Here is a 21794-nt window from a genome sequence, read left to right as displayed (position 1 = left end):
ACCAGTGCCTCCAAGTTCTCTTCCAAGGGAAGGCTGCCATGACTTCTTGATTCCACTAGTGGGCCTTGAATTTCAAATGATTTTAAAAGCAGATTGTCCCTGTTGTATAGATGAGGAAATGTTGGAGTGCTGAGGAACCAGCCAGAATTAAGGGCAGACAATGTCTTCCCTCTCCCAGCTGGATTCCGGCTCACACTTACATAACTATTTCAACACCATCCACCTTAGCATTGTCACAGAGCACTTTAGTCCTAACCTTATTCTAGAAAATTGGTCTGTTCCCCAGTGGCTACTATAGCATTGAGCTGAGAGCTTACTATCATGGCTATGTTAATTGTGAGGGAATTGTTTCCAGAAGCTCTGACCCTGCAGAAAATTGCAAATTGTTGAGATAAACCAGTCAGAAAAAAATCCAAAATTGAATAAAGTTTTTTCTTTAAATCAATTTTATCCAAAAATCTATGTTGACACGTGAAGGGTCTGGAATGCCATTGTAGTGGGTTGATGAGTGGTCCCCAAAAGAAGATATGTTCACATCCTAATGCCCAGAATACGTGAATGTGATGCTATTTGGGAAAAGGGTCTTTGCAGGTGTCATTAAGATTCCTGAGGTGAGCTCATCAGAGATTACCTGGGTGGGCCCTAAATCTGATGAGTGTCCTTAAAAGAGACAGACAAGCAGGGACAGAGGGCAGAGGAGAAGGCCATGTAAAGATGGACGCAGAGATAAGACTGATGTAACCACAAGCCAAGGAATGGCTGGAGCCTCCAGAAGCTATAAGACGCAAGAAGGGCTTTCTTCTCTAGAGACTTAGGAGGAAGGGCACCCTCCTGACACTTTGATTTTGGACTTCCACCCTCCAGAACTGTGAGGGAATACATTTCTGTTGTCTTAAGTCACCACGTTTGTAGCCATTGGTTAGGGCAGCCCTAGGAAAACAACACAGGCAACAGATGTGGGTGACCGTAGAAGCCAGCTCTGCTAAATAGTTAAAATAGCCCTGCTAAATAGATTTTTTTAAATTCTTTACAAATCATAAGATTTGTGGGGACAGCACTCCACAATCACAACCTCAATAGTGTTTTCCATTTAAATGACTATCCAGCCCATAGAACTTTGAAAAAATAATAATAATAGCTGGGTCCCAGTCTTCGTTTATTTCTAATTTAATGCTGAAGCGGAGGCACTGAAAATGGTTAAATTCTTGGACCACTGAGCATGTACATATTACGACTATTGGTAAAATAATGGCTTGCTGCATTTGGCCTGCTTGTGCTACAGGAATAGACGTCTTCTGTTTTGTTTTTCTTCCTTGCCAGTTGACCTTTGTGGTTATTTTCCCCTGCCAAAGTCACGCCCTTGAGATCAAAATTATATTAAAAGAAAAAGGAATATTTTCAAAAACTTCTAATTTAACAGGGTTGTGCAAAGTGGACATTGGTATTACTCTGTAGAAGAAGAAATCTAAATCTCATTCCCTAAGGGTTCCAAACCTCTATGAGAATCAGAGTTTCGGCCAAATGATCTAGAAGCTTCATTTTTCACCGCATTGGCTGTATGTATTTGCCGTGGTCTCTCTAACCATTCTCAGCAGAGCAGTTCTCATAGTAATAAATTCACTGTCTAACATTCCTTGCAAGTTAATCCAAACGATATTGGAAAATGGAGTTAAATGGAAGTGCAATCGTAATTAAGCAAAAGACAATAGAGAGCCTTCATTTTCTAAACTTTTTTTGCAAAGATTATTTTGAAGGAGTGGTAACCTGAAAAACCACATCCGGACACATCATATACAGTCAATTATACTGCCCCATGACTAATAAAACCCACAATTTCATTGTAGGGGATCTATGTGTTAAACTTCTTATCTGGAAGGCAGTATTCAATTCCCTGTTCATTGAAATTTTAGGGCAAGTAACAACAGGGCTTTTCTACCTGCTCTTCTCAATATTCAGCCACACAGGTCAAAAGGGAAGTCAATGGAGGCTGAAATTCCTGTCATTTCCAAACTCCAGCTTGTTGGCCAGAGCCAAATGGCTCTTGGCTACAAAGTGTAAACAGAGCATTGCTGCCTCTTAATCTGGGTAATTGGTCCCAAATGCTGTTGCCACTTTTCAGATCAGATACTTTACATACTTTTTAAAGGACCTGGAACTTTTTTCCTTTGGCAGGGAGAAGTCTGGAGTGTAACACAGTCTTTTCATCAGCACTAAAATGCCTATAAACAGTCAGGTGATTTCACGTGGGGGCCTGTAAATACAGGAGACTTGGGGCCTGCTTAGAGAGTTCCACTCTGTTCTCCTACATTCATCCATCTCTCGTTTGCTCCCACATCTGAGCTGGCTGCTGGGTGTTTACTTCACATGCACGGCTTCTGCAAGAGCTGAGCAGACTGAGCCACCTCCTAGAAGATGTCAGCCAGATTTCAGAAGCAGACCTAGGTCTCGTTCCAATTTCTGTTTTATTTTTACGGGTACGTTCCTTGAGAGTAGCAGGTCATAATGAATTTGGCCCAAAACCAGTAGTTTTGTGACATCACCTTTGGAAAAATGTCGTGGAAACTCTGTGTGAAAGAAGGTAGTGTGATGCCCTGGAATGGACGAAGCTTGGGAAGGGCCTGGGAAGATTATAGGCTGCGTGAATTTAGACAGATGACCTAATCTCCCTGACCTTAGGTTTCCATATCTGTAAAGTAGAGATGATAATATATACCTTGCAGTCCCATCATAAGGATTAAATGAGTTTGTGAATATAAAGATTTGGGGGGGGGGGGGTATATATCATTATGCTATAAAGCATTTTTTTAAAGATTTATTTATTTTTATTTATTTCTCTCCCCCACCCCGATTGTCTATTCTCTGTGTCTATTTGCTGCATCTTCTTCCTTGTCCGCTTCTGTTGTTGTCAGCGGCAAGGGAATCTGTGTTTCTTTTTTTGTTGCGTTATCTTGTTGTGTCAGCTCTCCGTGTGTGCAGCACCATTCCTGGGCAGGCTGCACTTTCTTTCGCGCTGGGCGGCTCTCCTTCCGGGGCGCACTCCTTGCGCGTGGGGCTCCCCTAGGCGGGGGACACCCCTGCGTGGCACGGCACTCCTTGCGCACATCAGCACTGCGCATGGGCCAGCTCCACACGGGTCAAGGAGGCCCGGGGTTTGAACCGCGGACCTCCCATGTGGTAGACAAACACCCTAACCACTGGACCAAGTCCACTTTCTATAAAGCATTTTTAAACCACGATATTTCAGTCTAGCTTTCTACCTCAGCCTCCACAAGGCAGTGAACACCCCCCCCCCCCGCCCAAAATTGTTTTTTCTTGTTTTCCTGCAAATTCTTTGGTTTGAGCTTTGATATTCCAAGGAAATCCTGCTTTCATTGTGGGTCTTGCAAGATGACAAAATCTAACAGAGCTCCTCTCACTTGTTCTTCTCTTACTTTCTTCTTTACCTCTTTCTGACCTCCCTTGTGACATTTTTAGGCCCACTCCTTTCTTTTGAATATTTCTAGAATACTCACAATTTCTCTATTAATTACTGCTTAGCATGTTCTACTTGTTTAGTTCTTTTCATCTTTCCTCCCATGTCAGTCTCTCATACTCTTGTAAAAATGTTTTCCTTCGAATTCCACAGTTTATCTCTATCTCTTTAGTGCTAAAGTATCCTCTGTATAATGTAGTTTTTCAAGTGGAAGCTCAACAACGAGTTATGGGAGATGGGGGAAACCAATGGCCTTCCTACTGAGAGGAGGAGATTAGACAAAAATGAGCTTTCTGTTCTTTGGCTTTTCCCATTAAATTTTCTACTGTTCTCGGTAATAAAAAATGAAAAATCTTTCCTTCCATTCATAGTCCACAAGAGTTTGTTTTCCAAAGAATATTGTATTTTCCCTAGAGGAGCAGTGGGGCACTGGAGTTAAGTACAGAGTTTCTAGAACCAGGCATCCTGGGGTTCAAATCTCTCCACTTCTTGTCAGGGCAACCTTGAGAAAATGAGATAACTTCCCCATGCCTCCTTTTCCTCATTTGCAAATTAGAGATCATAACGTTTGCCTTGTAGTGTTGTTGTAAGGTAAATTGAGTCCATACATGTGAAGTGCTTAGAACAGTGCCTGATTATCAGAAATATTAGTTAATATTATATCATCTAGTTTCTCCATTTTGAAAACTCTTGCATATATTTAACAACCCAAGGACTGCCGATTTCCCCCTTGGCCACTCAGGTGAAGCCATCCTTAAATGTAGGTCATGGAAAACTCACTCTTCCTCATTTTTTCACTAGTGAGAACAGTAGTTTGTATCATGGGAAAAGTCAATGTTGTGCAAGTAAAGGGAACATTACAGGAAATATGAAATAAAATAAGATAAAATAGTCATTCCAAAAGCATCTTCCATTTCTTTCCCCATAACCCATTATTTTTCATCATTACCTAAAGTGGTATGGAAATTTTATTATGAACCCAAAACACAACTGTAGTTTACCCTAAAGTTAGTCAATCTGGGTTATGTTTAGGAAAACCTGGTTTGAATTTTAGGTGAACCTCTTTTCTTCTCTCAAATGCCAAGAGAGGATTTATAGTTTCAGGTGGATACCAAATGAAATTGGGTAAGTTCATCTGAGCGTTACTTTGAGTTTGTCATTTGAATGAACTCAGATTTCATACAGCCTTAATCCTTATATTTACGGTTTTTCTGCCATTTTCACCTCAGTTGATAAAAAAAATTCATAAAAATTGAGACATACTGTTCTTTATTTGAGAAAATAACAATATTACAGAGCTCATATATTCCTTTGTCTCAAGAATGAATAATTATGAGAAAAATGTATTTCTAAACATGTGCTTTAATGAATCAAGTCATTTTTGCAGAGTATTCCCTTTTATTGAATATTGTATCTATTTGCCATAAAAACCCAAATTGACCAGATGATAATTAGCAAAACTATCTATTTCTGTCAACACTGAAGGATCTGCATTATATCCTCTTTTATCCATGGCTCAGTTACACTCTGACTTTAAATCAAATTTGTATAATCTAAGCTTTCTCTATTTTCCATTTCATCCCCTAGAAGTCAAAAGCCCAGACTTTAAGCTAGCTAATTTCCTCAAATTATATGCTAGAGGTTTGGGAAGATTTAAGTATAGATCTTTTATGTCAAAATGATAGGTTCACAGTTCGTGATTGATGATCTTATACATATAAATGATATATGCCCATTAGATAAAGGGGCCTTCTGGGATGAGAAGATTAGGCAAAAGTGAGCTGAGAGAAATTTCTAAATTCTATACTTACAGAGATATGGGCAGCATGCTTCCAGTTTTTGTTTTATTATAAGACAAAATAATCTTAAATAACCTACATATGGAAATTAATATATCAATAAGCTCTGAAAAGATTATTTGCCTAAAATTATACTTTTCACTCCAACAGTTAAGTGGAAGCGTTGTAGTCACATTACTTTGAATATTGAATATCTACTTTTTAATTTAACTAAACAAAGCTATGCTGGGATAATTTTTTTTCTTAAGCAGTATGCACTATACAAAATTCCCCAAAACACTATTTCTACCTTTTCATAAAATGACCACATTCCATACTATTAAAAATTTTAATCTGAAAACACAAAAAAAGTCATGAGTTTTTCCTCCTTCCAATGTGTAGTCCCACAACTATTAGTCATAAAAAATAAACTTTACAACATCTTCGAGAATACCAAAGAATCTCTGTCCAGATTTTTTTGGCTAGAAAAGAAAGCAGTTATGATAGTCAAATATTTGGCCTCCCTTAGTCAATCCCCAAATGGGAAAAAATCAGCTAATCTTAGAAAGATGGTCATTCAAGTGATTCTGTAATCTAACTTAGCCCTCAGTCATGTTTAAAAATATTACCAAACAGTAGGGACTGGGAAAAGACAGAAAGTCTCAAAAATAACTCAAAATAGAAAAATCAAGCATTTCTTTAAGAGGCTTTTCTGTTTCTAAATTAGAGTATGAATAGCATCTTACTGGAAAATAGCAGCAAAGTTTGCGCTGGCATGCTCCAGTTAATGATAACAAGTCCGCTTAATGTATTCTATCACCAGGTCATTTAAAACAGTATTAAACATTCAATTTTTGTTTCTCGAGTATTGCAGGAGTTATCCCAGCGAGCAAGCCAGCTGCACACGGTAGGCACAGGCACAATCACACAGGCAACATACAATTCTGCACACACAGACACACGCACACATGCACGCATGCGTGCACGCGAAACCTGACCAGGCTCTGCTCTGGCTCTTTGATAACTCTCGCATATTGTAAACCCTGGAAAGAATTTTAATCTACATGGTTTGGAAATAGGGGCCTTTTAAATATGCTGCATACAATTTGTGATGGTCATCTCTAAAATGCTGCTCCATTATCCTTTTCCATTTGGAATGAATGAGGCTAATTAATTTCAGGCCATACTTGATGAGGTCAGCACCATACGAGGGGTGCGTGCTAGACATTGCTAATCTCTTTCAGCTGAGAGTGATGAATTAAAGATGAAGCATGCCTTTGCAGGCCTAATTTAGAATGTATATCAAAAAACCTACAGCAAATAATACTATACCCTACAACAAAGGAAAACTTGTTCTCTCAGGCTCCCTGAGTTGTGTTGATTTAAAAGACATTTTCAGTCCCCTTTGGAATTCCAGCTGTGGATGGGTGAACCATATCAAGAAAATCAAGCCATCTCTCACACATGGCCATGTGCACAAAAAGTGGGATTAAAAGAAAGAAAGAAAGAAAACAAAAACAAAATACAACAATCAGGGTTTGATTCCTTGTGTATTTAAAATTCCTCCTACACATTAGGCTTTTTTTTTTCCAGAGCTACCAGACTGACAAAGATCCCAAATTAGCAATACCTGTATTCAAGCAATGACCACCCAGCTCTACTGGGACATTTCAAAGCAACACGCTAAATGAGGCAGCCCTGTTGTTTTTAAAGCAGACATCCTAATGAGGCTTATTAGGTTTTTCCATGTCTCTCTTTTGAAAGCCAATAGAGATTGACCAGGTAGATAATGTGATACCTTTTATTAAGCCAAGAAAAAAATTTTGCAATACAGATGCCTGCTGGCCAAAATGTTCTTATGAAAGTTAATACTGAGTCAACTTCCGAATTCTGAAAAGGGAGGTACTCGCTGATCTAAACTCTAAAGAGAAGCAATTACTCGTAACTTCTCAAAGAAGACTACGACAAGTCCCGAGGGCTGGCGAGGAAGGTGGTTCAGTCCAGAGACTAGAAAACGTGCATTGCAGAAAAAGGATTTTTGTACACCTAGCCAGAGAAATCCTGACAGGTTATTCTAACGAGTCAGAATTTCCAACTGGTGGCCACAACGGCCCAGGACTTTGTATCTCAGTAGTCCTCATTAATACAAAGCTGCTTTGAATTAGGTCCAATCTACATGCTGAATCAATCTTTCATCTCTTTGATTGCTTCTGAAAATATTTTTATTTCTTAATAATGCACATTTTGTCTTGCAACTTCTGATTAAACCCAGACGGAGGCTCACGAAAAAGGGAATGTTTGTGGAAGAGTGATTTGGGACAGGAAAAGGAAGATAAAGAACACAGGTTTTTCCCATTGGGGAACCATTAAAGAATATAAATCTGGCAATTTTGGTTATGTAAAGCATCAGAGGAACATTGTAATAAATACAGATTGGAGTTTTATAGTGACCAAATGAAGATTACAGAATATGTTTATTATTGTGTGAGGGAGTCATCATTGCTGCTTCAACTACTTGGCTCATTCACGTAATTGACTGCATTAAAAATTATTGTGGAAGTTTTAGGAAAATTTCATATCACTGCCAATAACAGCCTAAGTAAATGTATCATATAAAATAGGGAAAACATTATATATGACCAAATCATCTCAAGTATGTTTTCTGTTGAATAAAGAGCAGAGGATAGGGGAAATGGAAGAGAGGGCTCTCTGGTTTGAAGGCCAAGAGAAAGAGTCCACTTTCAACTCTGTCACAAATCAGCTAGTTGAGCTTAAGTATGTCACTACCCCTCTCCAGACCTCAGGTTTATCTTCTTGTTGTTATCTGAAAAGTAAAGGCGTTAGAGGTTCTCTTTCGGGTTTATAGCAGTATGACTTTCTAAAGGGCCATCGCTCTCTTGAGAACTGAATGCTCTCTGGAGGCAGAGAGGAAGGCAATGGAGACTGAGTGAGCCCAGGGTCTTTTGAGGATCTCAAAGAGCAGGCCACAGACGTGGGAGCCACAGCCTCTCACCAGGTCCCCGCCTCGCTTCTTGTTCCGCTCTTCTTTCCTTTTAGAGACGAGACAGAGAGAAGCAGCCAAGGGCAATATCCATAATTTCATTCGTCTCAACAACTCCATTTTATGGATGAGCAAAATAAAGTTCAAAGTGGTTGCGTCTCTGACTTAGTAACTGGCAAAGCCAGAAGGTAAACACAAGCCTCCTTATTTCCAAACCAGGGCCTACTCCCCTACAAACTCTGAAGGATTTTTAGGTTCTGAAACTAAGCAGGATTCCTTGTGACCACGGAGTACAGTGCTTCCTCTTGGAACCAGGAATCTAGGATATGACAGTGGTTTTGAACTCAGACTCCCTGGATCTGAACAGCATGACCTAGCTGACAAGCTATATGAATCTGGGGCGAGCCGGAAGCCTCAGTTGTTCCTGTTTTCATGGGTTTTTTTCTCTTGTGAAATGGAAATAACAATAGTATCTACCTCAGAGGGTTGTATGTTACCTGCTACATGTTGTAAAATAGCATGTGAATACTTGCCATAGTCCTTACTAACGCAGTAAACATTAACTGCTGTTAGTATCATCATAATCATCCTAAGCATCCTCATTTACATAATGATTTGGCATGGAAAGATCATGAAAGGAATCGAGGAGACCCAGTTTGGAGCTCTGACTATGCTCCGATTAGCATCATGGCTTCAGAAAACTTGCTTAACCTCTCAGAGCCTCGGTTTCCTCACAAGCAAAGTGAGGGTTCAAAATAGCTACCTGAATAGGATTTCTGTCAAAATTAAATGGATCATGCATCCGAGAACACTTTTTAAAATGTAGAACCCTATACAACTACAAGGCTTGGTGGTTTTATTACCAATATTACTATTCCTTGGTTGGAAAGCCTCTGGATGTTTAAGAGTTGGTTAACAGATAATAAAAAGAAATAATACTCCTGTTTTGCATCTCAAATAAATGACCTTAAAAATTAGCTATATGAAACACCATTAAATCACAAAAGAATAAATGCATTTCCTCAATTATCACTGACATCCACTTAATCCTATTATATTGTTCTCTGCCTAAACTTGCAGTTCTCTCATAATTTTATCTTACTAGCAGATTAGATGATGATTAGGTAGCAGACTTGAGAACAGAAAAACAGCAAGCCACTCTCTCCTTTGCCTTCCAAATAAGGGAGAGAAAAATCTATAATAAAGTAAAAAGAACACATTTTATGAAATACTAAATGGTGACTTCCAAGAAGCCCTCATACCCTTGTTAAAATACTGTCAAACTTTTCTATTGACCAGCTGTCTCTTCTGAGCAAACTTAAAAACATATTCATTATTGAGATAGAATTTTGTATAAGCTAAAGAGGCATCATGGGATGAGGAATTGTTTTGTGAGTGGGATTATTAAAGTGTTGGGGCCTAAAGGTGTATGTCTATTTTAAAAAGAAATTTTCTGATTGCAGATAACTTCTCAATTTGATTTAGTGTCGAACGATAGTGATGGGGTTGATAAGTGAGCATTCATCGGTAATTCATCTTGTGCTGGTAGAAATTTACAGCAAAGCAGTGCTTTCCCAACAGTGACAAGCCCTATTAATCTTCTTCAGACACATTTCAATAGGTGTTCCCATCTGTGGCCAACATCTAAACAGTCTGGCATCACTGGCAACTCAGAGACACCTTCATTTCAAGTTACACTCGTGAAAATGTGATACTAGATTGTACTCTATTTTTTAACCTAATTCTCTCTCTTCATTCAATTAGCCTTTCTTGCCTGGATATTCTGTTCATGTGTAACATCATTTCCCAGGGAGAACTCTCAAAGATTTGGTTTCTTAGAAATGTACAATCTTCCCTAAGGTTAACAACCAACAACTTTTTAACAAATTAAAATGGCATAAATTCCAGTTCTGACAGCCACTGGTCTCTGATCGCATATGTCCTTAGAAAGTAAAGCCTGCTTAAATGAAGCCCGTCCATGCATTGCGAGAGCTTAGGAAAAGGGGATGGCTATAACATCCATTTGGTTCATATTTGAAATGCGTTTTATGACCCTGAACTATGATGTTTAAGTTCAGTGGGCAGCGATGCTGTGGAACGGAGAGGCAATTAAGAAAAAGAGGTGGTGAAAAAGAAGCCCAGTGCTCGATTATCCGCATTTGCTCAACATAGTCCATAGAAAGAAATTCCTCCCTGTCCTTTTTCATCTACTCGAGGAGCTCCCTTTAGAGACGAAAATGAAATAATCACTTTAGGGATAGAGTATTTCACTTAAATTGCCTTAATTCTACAGGCGACATGATCTAGATGGCTGCAAGTTTAATACAGGTGAAAAACTGGAGAGGGGATGTTTGATTTTGGATTGCACCAAAGTGCTTTATGTGTCATCTTCCACCTCCTAATGGGTTTGGTCTTGCAAAGAAATTGGATATGAGCAGCATTTTTCTTGTGCACTTTAGAAATCTTCCAAAAGAGAAAGCTCCCTAGTACATTCTTATTTTGGAGAGGTTAGATATATCTGCATAATGGATGGAAGTTCTTTAACTTGTTGAACTTTTGTCCAGTTATGATCTGGAATATACATATGCTACCAGTGCACATACATGTGTATATCTATATATGGTAAAGCTACGATAAAGATATGCATCCTCAAAAATGTCTCTCTCCCTCAAACTTTTTTTCACAATGACCATCTGAGTTTGCTATAGATCTCAATAGCCTTATTGTAGGTGGCAAGTTTAAATGTGCCATATTAATAACTTGTTATCCAAGACAAATAAGTCCTTATGTGTCAAAAGCTCTCGGCACTGGATTATCTACAAGACAAGTATTTATTGACTAAATGTTGAGTCCAATTTCATTTTAATGTGACTGACTGAATGTTTCAGCCTCTTAGGTTGAGATAAAAAGGTCTGAGGACCTACAACTGTGTTGCAACATTACACCTAACTTGTCTATTTCTATTATTGTCTCTTAACTTAGAATATGGAAGGAAAGCTTTTTTTTTTTTTTTTTTGGTTGTTGTTGTTGTTCTGAAGAGCAAGGGGAGAGAGAGAAAAACGGCTGGCATTCAGCCTAAAGAGAAATCATTGAAACAAATTAATCCTATGCCGTTTAAATTGACATGGTAATCCATCATCAGAGAAAGCAAACTCTGAAAGCAATCTAGAATCTGCCCTGCTCTTTCACTGGCCCTGGAGGCACAAAGACAGATAGTAAAGGAAGGGGGGGGGGGGCGGCAAATCATAAAAGTTAGGAATGTCTTAGCAAAGAATAAAATCGGTTATACCAGCTCTCACTGTCCTGCCTTTGGAAGGGAGAGTTAACTTTCAACAGTTGCGTCCCAAAGTTTACCTCTAAGTAGTAGGTCATCTGGAGGCGAGCCCCAAAGGTCTGCCTCCTCTCAGGCCGCCAGGCAGCTGACTTCAGTCTGCCTATTGCCTGCCGCGTTTAAAAAGTAGACCAGTCCCGGAGCTCTGGCAGGACCCACAGTTACACAGAAACTTTCCCCCAAAGTGGTAAGGGGCGTCTTTTGTGGGATTTAGGATTTGGGTTTGATTTTTGTTCTGTTTTGTATTTTACTGTTGTTTGTGTGTGTGTGAAGGGGTGTTGTTTTGGGTTTTTTTTGCTTTTGTTTTTGGTGGGGGAGAGGGGGAAGGGACGTTTGTCTTTTTCTCTTTTTCCTTCTATAATCACCTCATTTTGCACTCATTGAAAAAGCATGCTATTGCCATTGTTAAAATAGGCTTGTGTAACATCTCCAAAAATGGAAGCATGCCATCATCCTGTCACTTAGTCTTTTATTTTAGAGGCTGATTTTTCAAATCTTCCTTCCCTTCAAAAAGCCTGAGATGATATATGGTTAAAACTTGACTTAAAATTCAAAAATTATGTGTGTGTGTGTCCTCTTGGAAACTCTTATTAAAAAGCTCCATTATAACAACAAAGTGCCTGTATTACCAACACACTGAATCCTAAGATTTTTCATCCTTAATTAATATAGGTATGTGGCGGGGGGGGGGGGGGGGGGGGGGGAGGGAGTTGTAGAACCTTACCTGCTCCTTATTGCCTGGACATAGAAACTTGAACATAGAAATGAATATTATTTCTCAATTTAATAATGCATTAAGCTATAAATGCAAAAACAACTTGAAGTTATTTTTAAGTTCAAAAAAGTAACTGTTTGTTAGCAGTTAGGCAATGTATAAACACAAAACCCAGATACTTCAGTGTCAAAGACAAAAAGGCAAAAGGCTATGAATATAAACATACCAAACAGCTGCTATGTTTTAATTTATCTAGGATAGGGTTTCTTTTGGTTTATAAAGAAAACTTTGTATGTTACTGAAACTTCAGAATAAACATCACACCTCTTTTCTATAATTAGAATTTTTATTCATTGATTTTTAAAAGGGGTGGATAATTCTTGCATACTGACTAATGCTTTTTTAAAGTATGTGAGCATAAAAGGCAAATTAAAGGCATTTCCAAGGTAAAAAGGAAAAGGGAGTTAAAGGCTTTTCTATAAAATATTCATCCACAGCCATGCCAGTTGCAATTTTCAGAGCTGCTGGGAAAGAAGAACAGGTTTGTGTGTGTGTGTGTGTGTGTGTGTTTGAAAAAAAACTTGGGGAATATAATTAGTAGCACTTTAATAACTAAACATTCAATTGCACTTCCCTAAGAAAAATCTGATGCCTTTGGAGTTTTAGAAAAATTGTATATGATTTTAAAAACTGTTGAATTAATGAAAACCTCATGAAGGAAAAAGATCAATGAATAAATAAGCATAAGTCTTTATTACTCAGGGAGGCTCTCAAGAATATATCTTTTTAACCCCTCCTCGCCACTTAAATTTCACAATGCTAGCTTCTTTAATAACGTAGAAATAAAGTATATGCAAAATTAAAATCTGCAGCATATCTTTGAAAGTAAAAAAAAATGGATTAGCACACATTCTGAAAAGAAACATCATTACCAAAATTTGTAACTTCTCCCTGACACATGATATGAAGTAAATTGTCAAGAAATAGCCAATGTGACAATTTTCACTGAATTCAATATTCCTTTCTTTTAATGTTTTCAATTTTATTTTAACTATTTTAAGTGATATCATCTCAACTAATTTACCTCAGGAGAGCACGTAGGAATCTCTTGGATAATGTTGGTTAATTTATTATAAATTGTAATAGACTGCTAGGAAAAGTGCTTTTCTCTATCCTATATTCAAAATAAAAAGTCCAGTGTATATTCTATTTAAATGATTCACATTGTAAACTCTCAAGCTTATGGTTTTCTATGATCAAAAAGGTAAATATAATGTTAAATGATATTAATTTTGCACAAAAATTAATTTTCTCCCTGCTCTTAATTTTTGCACAAAAGTACTTTGTTGTTGGTTTTTAAAGTGTATCTTCAACATTTCAAGAAACCTGCCTTTTTAGAAGAGAAGTATAGTTAGTAATGTAATTAATTAAATGTTTTCCAAATTCATGCATAACATTTTTCTATCGTGGTGGTGTACCTGACTTTGCTCATCTACTTATTTTCTAATTATACTGCAACTGTTTATACTGAAACTTTATACTGAAACTGTTCTTTTAGCCTTCTAAAAAACCAATAGAATGGAAATTATTCCTTAAATTATTTTTCTCTTTTTGAAATTCACCTTGAGTTTCTGGTTAAATGAAATTAAATCAGATAATCCCTTTGTTGTTCTGCTTGTATTTTCTTTAAATACACTGGTGCAGCTCATTAACAATATTAATTTATCTGGACTTTTGCCTTACTAACATCTTCACATTTAAGTGACTGGCACTTGGTACCATTGATTAATGCTTTTTTTTTTTTTAACATACTCAAAATGAACTGTCATTTTAAAGATTTTGTTACCGGTTCTTGAGAAAGAGAAAATACAGAGAATCGGGTGCTCAGTCCTTAGTCTGTCCACTTCTAAATAAGAACTGATGTCCACATAGCTTGTAGGTATCTTTTGAACTTCCCCAGCAGGCTTTGCCTTGCAATATAATATTAATATTAAGAGCATTTATAGTCCACATCAGACTTTGTGAAATGGGTAGCGAGCCCCTTATATCAGCATGTCCAACCAGAGCCTATTCTACTTCAATCGTTCCATCCATGCAAAAGCAAAATAGTGAAGAATATCTCTAATTTTTAAAATAAATACATTATGCAAAAGATGTTCAACTTTGTTATACATGCCCTGCCAAAGCTATCAAACTGAAATTTTAATATTTTTTATTTTGAAGTGTCTCTATATCATTCTGTGAGCCACAATAGCTCTATCACTACTAAGTTGCTTCAGCTTGCGTTGTAACAATAGTGATTCCAAGGAGCTCATTCCAAACTCCCTTTTGCACTGCCTTCTGCCAGACTCCCGGAATGTACACATGAGTGACAGCCTCTATCTAGTGCCTGAGCATATGAACCTTTAATCCATCAAGGATTAAGAATATATATGCACATCCAAGTGTATACACCTTCAAGCACATAACTGTTGTATAACTACCTATTAAAATGTCACCAGGTTTGAAGCCAGCAGAATATATTTTTCTAATCTCATCCAGGTTTTATGGCTATAATTTGGCTATTGACAAGATTCTAAGTTAGCTTTGACTTAAATGAAAGAAGGTAAAATACGTACTGGTTTTTACAAGCTTAATTTTTTAACAACACCCCCCCTCCCGCTGCAATAATTTACTGTTAGACACATTGGAAATATTTTTAAAGTGAACTGGGTGGTTGATCAGTTAAATAGGAAAAAAAAAAAGATTTCACTACATTATGTTTTCTTATTCCCCTAAAGTCCATTTCCAAGGAGTGTACTACGTTGATGGATGAGACTGTTGTCCCTGTGAATGGAAACCCGCTTTCATGGGAAGGGTGGGAGTGGAGGGGGTGGACCAGAGACCAGCAGAGAGCTCGGAAACCTCGCAAGTGGAATGAATTTGCTGCTCCTTCCTCCCTTCCTTCTTTCCTCCCTGCCTGTCTTCCTTCCTGTCTTCCTTCCTTCCTTCCTTTTTGCCTTTTGGTAGCTTAGTAGAGTTCACCTTCGTTCTGTCTAAACCGGGAAGGGTTAATGAGACCGGGATCCTGACACCCTCCGGGTCAGCGAAGCTCGCGAGCTTCCACTGCAAAAATTAGAGGATTACCCGAGGAAGGAGCTGGAGGCACCGATCGCCTCACATCACACCTGAACACGTCGCTCCCACCCACTGGGATTCAACAACAACAAAAAAATCTCCCTTATGGAAAATGGTTAATTGGATCTGTAGCTATGCTTCCTGTTGCACCCAGAAGCCAAGCAGGACAGCCTGGACTGAAATCCCTCAAGCTGCCCAGAAAATCGAGCACTAAGGGTGGGGTGCGGAGTAGGAAGCCTTTTAAAATAAAATAAAATAATGAAATAAAGAGGAGTAGCTTTCAGTCTCTTTAGGAAGAGAAGAGGTTTCAGGGTAAGGTCAGGAGTAGGAAAGGAAGAAGGAAAAACGAAAAAGACTCCCCCTTTTCCTCACCCACCTCCCCTCCTTTTCCCCCCGAAATTAGTGCCTACTTGATTATTTGCAGCTGTTTCGAACCTCAAGGTTTGTTCACAGTAGCGAGCCTCGAGCTTCGAGAAGTGAAAAGCCATTTGCGCGCCAGGACTTTGCTGCCTGAGTTTAGAGAGCAGGTTTTTCCTCTCCCTCCCAGCAAACTCCCCCCGCCCCCTCCAGCCTTGCCGACCCTAGCAAACCCTGCGAGCCCCGACACCTTGGCCACTTTGGGCTCCCTGATCCCAGCGTCGGGGCCCCCCACACGGGTTTCCATCACAGGGGTGTGGCCTGACACCCCCCAAAGCTGCTTTCCCGCCCTAGGGAGAGCGGAGGCTTCCTGGGGCTTGGGTCAGCATCAGTCACCCTGCGCCGGCCTTCCTCCTCCTCCTCCTCAGGCTTCCTCTCCTCCAGCCCCTGAGCCCCGAGCGTGGAAGCCATTCGCCCTCCTGCCCCGCGGCCCCCGAGTGGGTTCCACCGTCGGACCGCCGCCCTAAAGACTGGGTGGGTGGAAGGGGGGCGCAGCAGTTCGCCGGGCTGAGCCGCAGAGGCCCCTTTAGAAAGACCAAAGGAGGTGAGGGCCAGAGATTTATCCAGGGGAAGTTTGGGGGTGCTGCGAGTCGGAGCTGGAGGGAGCTCCCGAAACGCCAGGGGGAGAAATCCGGCAGGTTTGGGCCACACCTGGACTCCCGGAGGCCGCCCGGGGAGTCGCAGAGTGGTCGCGGCCGCCAGGTCCGTGGGGGGCACCTGCCGGAGTCCCCGCGCCGCGCCTGCGGTCCCCGATCGTGGCGGCGTGGAGCCGGTGGCTCCCACGCCGTCTGGCCCGCGGCGGCCCGCGCAGCCCTCGCCGGCGCCACTCCGCGCAGCCCGGCCGCCGCGGACGCCCCGCGGGCCGCTGCGCCCTCGCGTCTCCCGTCGGGGAGGGAGGACGCACCGAGGCCTGCGCCCGCGAGATCCCCGCCGGTGGTCGGGCCGCCCCCCTCGAGGCGCGCTCCCGCCTCCCAGCCTCGCCAAATCCCTGCAAGCCCCGGCCCCCTTCGTCACCCGGGGGGCTTCTAATCACTCGGTATCGATTTCCCTAACTCTTTTCATCCCGTTGAAGACACATCTTAAAACACTCCAGCCCGGAGTGTGCTCTGGGCTTTATCCACACTAATAAAATGATTTACCCTTCTCTCTGCGCTCTCCTCACAGAGGAAAATCGTTCGAGCCCCGGCTATTTGTGTGTGATCAGTAAATATTTAGTGCGGTGACATCCTCAGCTAGGCTTCGGATCGATTCGGGGCCCACCGGGAGGCGCGCGCTGGCCGGGCGGGGCCGCCGAGCCCGCCGAGGGCCTCCTCCCGCCCGCGCCGCGGCCGCTGATTTACGGCCTCTGCAACCAGCAAAGGGGGGCGAAGGCGCGCCTGGAAAATTGGCTTTTCAACCTTTTTACTTTTGACATTCAGCCACTTCCCCCAGCCCTGCTGCTCCCTCCCCCCTCCTCCCTCCTCCCTCCCGAGGGCGCCCGGTGCGCCCTTCCCGCTGCGGCGCGCCGCGCTCGCGCCCCCGCGGCCCGGGGACCACCTATCACAGCCGCGGTCAGCGAGGCGGCGAGGCCCGGGCTCCCTTCTGCTGGGGTTGTGGCCTTCGGGCGACAGGCTCTCTGCCTGCCCCGACCTCTCACACCTTCGAGGGCCGAGAGGGGGTAGAGGAGCCCAGAGCTGCTTTCGCCCGACGGGGAGCCACTCCGCGCCCCAAGCCCTCCTACTCGCCGTCTTCCGGCCACGCCAGCGGCTGGTCCTCGACGCCCCTGCGTTCGGGTGGCGTCGGGTGGGAAACTTTATTTTCTTCGCAGAAAAGCACCCCTTTCCTTAGAAGGGAAAGAGCGCTTAGCTTGGAGGTGTGGGGAGGGGGGCGCCCGCCCTGACCTCGGCTGCCCGAGGCTGCAGCCCTGGCAGCGTCGGTGCCCGCGCCCCGACCCTCCCTGCCTCCCCCGGGTGCACACTCCCTTCCTGAATGCAGGGCCGCGCCCTGGACCTGGGCCGCCGGGCAGTGGGCTCCGCCCGGACTCGGGCACGGCCCGCGCAAGCCACCTCCTCGCGGCCCGCTCTGTGGTCCGAGTAGGAGGACGTGAGACGTACCAGCCCTGGGGCTGCCCTGCTCTTCGGCCTTGGGCGCGGGCCTGAGCGACTGCGACATTGCCGCCCACCTGTTAGCCGGCCCGCTCCCCTCTCACCTGCGGCCCGGGCCTCCCAATTCCCCTGGGGCCCAGGGAGGAAGGTGCGCGGCCTTGCTGGGTCCAGGCACCCACCCCAACGCTAGCGCCCTCTCCTTTGTCCTACAAATGATTTTCTAAACCGCCTTATCTGCAGACTATATCTTTATACTAATGCATACTTAATTGGTCCGTCCTGACTGTCCATATAAAACAATTTAATTAGGGTGCTTTCTAGCTTTGGAGCACCACCAAAAAAAAAAAATCTGCCCAGTGCTTATTGTATTTAGCACCAATACAGGCAGAAAATGTAGCACAAGTTTTTGGTTGAAAGAGCACCTCTGTGCCCATTGAAGGGCGTTGATCCGAAAAGACAGAAAGGACAAGTAAAATCGATTTGAAGCGACCCTCTCTGTCTCTTTCACACCATTCAGAAACTCCATTCCTTCTAAGACAAAGACCAGCGCCTTGGGAATTCTCAGGGGAAAAGAGGACTCCAGTCCCACAAGCCTAGGGCACTTTTTAAAAAATTCCTCAATATTCCACTTAAAACCGGCGTCGCTGGGTGCTGCTGTGCCCCCGCGTGCAGGTTTAACAGGCGGCCCCCTCCAAAGGGCCAGGCCGTCTGGCTGACGATGCCCACACCGCGCCTGCTGGGCCTTCTGGCCAGGCCAGGCCAGGCTTTTAGGGTTAGCACAGCCTCACCTTTGACCCCCGAGAGCGAATGGCTGCCAACGCTAGGACTCTGGCCAAAGTTAAAAGAAAACAAACAGGTAAACAAACAAACACCACCGTTCTCTACTCCCAAACCCAGGAAAACCAGTTCTGGTTCAGCCGCCCTGAGCCAACCTACCCAAAGAGCCAACCCCCACCCCCAACTTTTTTTTTTTCTTTCTTTTGCAATGAACTGCCTGAGCCACCTCTAAAGGAGGGAACTTCAGTTGTCAGGGTTGCGGCGCTGCGTTGTGGTGAGGTGCCTCGTCTAGCTGGTCTCCCATCAGGAACCCCCAAAGCCGAGTTGCCCGATAGGCGAAGAGACTACAGGGGAAGGCGGTCATCGATCAGACCTGCGGGGAGGAGGGAGAGGAGGAAAGACAAGGGGAGGGGAGGGGAGAGGCCGAGCTAAGATCACCTTCACCTGCCCTGAACCCCCCAACCCCCACATTCAAGTATCCCTGGACCTTCTGCTGGGGTTAAAGGGGGCGGGGAGAAAGGGAGGGGACACCAATGAGTTACACAAGTGGCCTCCTTCTACTAAGAGAATGAGTTCACTGCCTCCCCAGAGGAGCCTCCCGTCATCCATCCATCCACTCGGTATAACTGAGGAGACAAACCACAAGGAAGAACTTCTGTAGCCCATATTTATGGTATTAATGAACAGTTAAAAAAAGATTTACACTTCTTATGATCAATATTCTGAGTTATTTCCCTCAAAGTATATAATTACAGTGTCTTCAGAGTTTTCATCATTGTTTGAGGTGGCAAAACCATTTGTAATTTTCATTAGCCAGTAAACATGTAATTAACATTCAGCACTGTGTTTAACTTAATTCCTGTTTAAGACAAGGACAAGAAGCAGCCGAAGAGCGTTAGTTCCATTTGTCAAGTCTGACACACATCTTACCATAACAGTTTCCTAAAATAAAAGATCCGTGTTTCACCATTATTCTTCTCTTAAAACAAAACAAAACAAAAAAAAATCCATTAGTTAAAACTGTACTAAACTGCAAGGGGCAGCATAGCCTGTGCTCAGTTTTCACTAGTTAGTGTATTCCCTTTTGGGAGGGGGTGTAAGGAGGGGTACATTAAGCATTCATTATCTTAAGACATGAAATGGGGAACCCCTCCCCCCCAAAATAAATGGGTTTCCTCTTCAGGAAAGTTCTGGAATGGGGACCGGAAGCGGGGGTTACAATCCGCCGGGGAGAGGAAAAAAATCACTTGGGGGGATCTGAGTTAAAAGTAGAAAATGAGGATTCCAGCGGATTCCTAGGGAAAATGTTGCCCTCCTGATTCAAGTTCTAGCTTTGATCCAGGGCGAGGAGAGCCTGCCTGCCAGCCTAGGAGGCTGCAGCTTTTTCCCCCTCCTCTCCCACCTCTGTCGGTTTTTTTTTTTTTTCCAGCTTGCTTTAGGATTAGCCTCCATCCCTCTCGACCCCAAACAGTGGAATTTGGCGGTGCCTCGGGCCGTCTTGCCTTGCAATATCGCCCATAGTGGTCGGCGGTTTTCTGCTGAGGCTGAGCCGTGTGCTTCAGCCTCCGACTAAACTCATTAAGTTGGGAGGTTTTTTTCAATTGGACGGGTGTTTTTAAAGTCTCGTCTTTCCAGCCCCAAACAAGGTGTAACAACGCACTCTTCCTTCTAAGGAATGAGATGAGAGACAAGGATCACTCCAGACATCTCCTACCTACGGTTTGGGGCTTTTTTTTTCTTAAAGGCGAGGCTTGCATTCCTCAGCAGCTATGTACAAAGCTCCCTGAAACCTTGTCTCTCTAAAGTTACTGTGCAGGGTTTTCCAAGGCTGAGCGCCTAATGCATGGGGAAGCACTTCCTTGAGGTGGAAGCTCTCTCCCTTCACCTTTCCTCTTTTTCCCTGCAGGCTAGTGCCTACTTTTTTATCAGTTTGCACAATCGCTTAGATAAACACCGAGGAGGAGATTCTCTTTAATTATCAAAGACACATCTTTTCAGGGGGCCAACAAAGCGTTTATTTCACCCGCCAAACTAAAGGAGAGTTATTCCAGTTTAGAAGGAAGATGCAAGCGGTTTGGGACCTTGAACAAGGCAAATATGGTTTTGGTATGTTTACTTACAGTATTTTTTCTCTCTCTCTCTCTTCTTTCTCACTTTTCTCCTTGCGCTGCGTGGGGTTTGGGGATGACTTGGGGCTTTTCAAAAAATTGGTTTGCTAATGTGTATGAAATGCCTAGGACTGTGGTTTAAGGGGTTTGGGGAAGGAGGGGACAGAGTCAATTCGATGCATTGCCATATTTTATTACATGTGTGTGGTAAGAGAGGTGATGGTGGGGGGAGAGGTGGAAAATACAATTGCAAAGCTGCCAAAATATGATTAAATCGAAGCGTAAAGACTGCCGTAGCTCCCATCTCCTCGTCCTGTCTCCTCAAACTCATTTCCTCCGATAGAGCAAACTAACAACCAGTCCTATAAACGTGGCTTTCCAGGCAACAGACGACTGGGTTTTATAGCAAAAGAGCTGCCGGGCTCGCACTAAGTATCAGAATTTACTGTTCGGTTTGCCTGTGCGCTTCATTTTGCAACCTTGTGCAACTGACAGCCAGCCAGGCAGGGAGGGAGACCAGCCCTGCCCGGCGCCCTCGGCCGCGGTGCGGGGAGGCGAGAGCTCGGTTAAGCTACGAGAATCGCAACGTGAAGGGTACTCACCATCCGGCGGGGTGGTGGAGCTGGCGTGCGGCTTTCAGGCAACGCTTTACCTTTTTGCTGGCCATTGCAACCGCGGCCGGACTGATTTAAGAAGCCATTCTGTGCTCTTCCAGAACGCTCAAAGAACGGCTCCTCATTTTTAAAAAGCCAACGAGAGACACGACAGAGACAGAGAGAAAGAAAAGGAGAGGAGGGGGTGAGGGGGACGCACATAAACCCAGTTCAAAAAAAAAAATCATCACCTCTTCGCCAGTGACTCGGGGAACGCAGAGGTGGCGAGATCCGAATCTGGTCCAACCAAGCCCGAGCCAATTAATTTTAAATCCTGAAGAATTATTCAAATTAAAATGTACAGAAGTTTCATTCTCCTATGCCTACGTGAGTCCAAAGTC

General features: G+C 43.0%; 1 long non-coding RNA gene across 3 annotated transcripts in view; it reads right to left on the bottom strand.

Moving 5' to 3' along the window:
- LOC131278044 (uncharacterized) overlaps positions 1-21794 on the bottom strand; it is a 119852-nt gene extending 98058 nt beyond the window's left edge. Inside the window, exon 1 of one of the 3 annotated variants that reach the window (XR_009185165.2) lies at positions 21645-21794. This is a non-coding gene — a long non-coding RNA (uncharacterized lncRNA). Of the gene's footprint in view, positions 1-21402; positions 21552-21644 lie in introns of those variants that run through there. The other 2 variants (XR_009185164.2, XR_009185167.2) reach the window with 2 other exon arrangements.

This window comes from Dasypus novemcinctus, chromosome 3 (genome assembly GCF_030445035.2).
Source record: "Dasypus novemcinctus isolate mDasNov1 chromosome 3, mDasNov1.1.hap2, whole genome shotgun sequence".
Classification (NCBI taxonomy): domain Eukaryota; kingdom Metazoa; phylum Chordata; class Mammalia; order Cingulata; family Dasypodidae; genus Dasypus; species Dasypus novemcinctus.
This window is presented reverse-complemented; position numbering and strand designations above follow the sequence as displayed.